Source organism: Solanum tuberosum, unplaced genomic scaffold (assembly GCF_000226075.1).
Source record: "Solanum tuberosum cultivar DM 1-3 516 R44 unplaced genomic scaffold, SolTub_3.0 scf01155, whole genome shotgun sequence".
Classification (NCBI taxonomy): Eukaryota; Viridiplantae; Streptophyta; class Magnoliopsida; order Solanales; family Solanaceae; genus Solanum; species Solanum tuberosum.
This window is the reverse complement of record NW_006240054.1, coordinates 18,865-21,683: the sequence shown is the minus strand read 5'-3', so window position 1 is coordinate 21,683 and position 2,819 is coordinate 18,865.

The window sequence follows — 2,819 nt, the reverse complement described above, 5'->3', positions numbered from 1 at the left end:
TTTAACTATTCTTCAAATAATGATTTTTATGATTTGACCAGATTCATATTTATCACTTTGATAATTAACAAAGATTACATAACTAAAATAATAAAAAAAATTAAATGACAAATGATTTTTATGATTTGACCAGATTCATATTTATCACTTTGATAACTAACAAAGATTACTTAACTAAAATAAGGTAAAAAAATTTAAATGACACTAATAATAAGGCAAGAAAATTTATGGCAAGTGGTTGTTAGGCCACATCAGAACCACATTGAAATTATGTGATCATAGACAAATATATATATATTAGACAAGTCTATTGCTAAAATTAAACTTGTTTCATTAAGAATTTTATTTTATTTAGAAATATCATGATGAATATTATGAAAATGATGGTATGCCTCCTAATAGTAAAAATAATGGAGATAGTGATTGAGATTCCAACATAATGATTATATACCTTCTAACAAACAAAATAATGGAGATGGTGAGGAAGATAGTGACAATGTTGGTGACTCTGATTATGTGTCCTAACAAAAATATTAATGGAGATGATAGGGATGATGTCGATGATGATAATGATGGTTATGGTGATAATAACGATGATGGAGATTCTAGAAATGATGATTATGTTGATGAAAACACATAATCATCTGCTAAATTTCCATCATTGTTATTATCATCTTCCCCATCATCGTCATTATCGCCATCATCCATATTCTTCTTTTAGGACGCACAAAAGCAGGATCTCCATTATCGTCATCATCTTCATCATTATCTACATTATTTCCTTTGTGAGGAGGCATATAATCATCCCCTAAAACCTTTATCATTTCTTCTATTCAAAAGTGTAAAGTAATAATAACTATTGATCTTTCTCATCGCTAAAATCATCATGTTTCTTGTACAAATAATTAGTATAACTTTCATCAATTGGTTGTATCTATATCACTAGTCAAAATAATTTTATAAAAAATAATTATCTCTATAAAATTAACTATTATTATTCAGAACTCTGGTCATTTACTCTATTTTTAATTTAGAAAATAAATTATAGCTCAAAATCTGTAAGATCTAGAATTGTAAAAGTCATTGCACCTTCAATAGGAATTTTTTTTTAAAAAAATGTAGATTATAAGAATTTTGAAAATAAAAATTGCACAACACTGATTAATTACACAATTGGCTAGATAGTTTCATTATTTTGTTGAACTTTGTGTCAAAAAATTAGATAAACAAACTAAAATTGAAAAAATACTAAATTTTAGATAACTATTGAGTAAGCTTAGCCATCTACCTAATATAATTAATTTTCTTCAATTATGTCTTAATGATTCTTACTTGAGCTTGTATTAAAATTTCAACTAGATTTGAAATTGCTATCTATTCCTAATAAAAAAAGAATTAAATTTTGCAACCATGAGAACTTATCTTTCAATTTGGGTTAAGAATCATACACACTCTAAAAAAAGAACTTTATTTTTTAAATGATTTATTTCTTATGGTGTACTTTAGTATTTTATCTCTTCTATATTTTGTTATCGGTCAATCTTATTGATTTCACAAACTTCAGTTTTAAAACAAATGCCGCCAATTGCAATAGGATGTGATGATATATAAATAGTTAATGAAAATGTTTTGAACTTTTTGCCTTCAATTAAAAATACTACTAAAAATTATTATTTTTTAGTGAATTTTTTCACAGGAAAATATTTAGTGGCTATATTTATAAATATTTTGATTAAATCGTGAGAAAATAAAAAATAATAGTATTTTCATACAAAAAAATAAGAAACTTTCCAATAGTCCAGTGGTAATCTTTTTTTCACCTTGCATTTTTCTAGTAAGCTAGTTAAATGAAAAATAAATGAAAAACCCATATATTATTATAGTACAAAATTTCATTAAAATATTTATAGATTCTGTTCTTTTTATCTGCCAATTTTTTTTAAAAAAAATATGTCTTTTATTAAAAAATGTATTTTTATAGTTTATTATAGGTTAGAAGAAACTATTTTTATATGGTTTTATCTATATATTAATTTTCAGTAGCTTTTAGAATTTTGTTATATTTATAATTAATTTCGGGTTGCGTTATAGATGAAAAGGAAATATAGTTATCTCTTTTTTTTTATGGTTAGTGAAATTCTAAGAGGATTATTTATTAATACTGGTTTTTGGAAACGTGCGTTGCACGTTTGTCCCTAATAATTACACCAAGATTTTTATAAACTTAAAAAAAATTGAATTTCAGAATAGAAAATATATGTGTATTGTGATTTAAATACAATTACAATATGTATAAATAGTTATTCATAAAATTAAGTAATCAAAACTCAAAAGAGAAGGAGTGTAACATCAAATAGACAATCTGACAATCATATCAAATAGTTTTAAGAAATTGTAAATTTCACATGAGTTAAGTTGTGAAGATCTCACATAATGTTTGAAGAGAATATATAAAAAAATATCAATATTCATTACATTATTATAGCATCACAATAAATTATACAACTTCAGATGTACATTATGTTCATTCGACAAATATTCAAAAATAAGATGAAATAGAGTAGACTAAAAACAATAAAATAGCTAATAAATTCTAAAACTTTTAAATAGCAAAAATTAAAGAGAGAAACATTTTCCAGTGTAAAAGAAAGGAGGAACTTCCTCAATAACTAACAAATCATAAATAGATTTACCTCTTTTTTATTGCATATGTGATGAGCAATTAAATCTATCAACAATTATACATTCGAATAACTAAGTGTATGCATTAACATAAAGTGTCTGTGATGAGCAATGTAATTACATCCACCAATAATCAT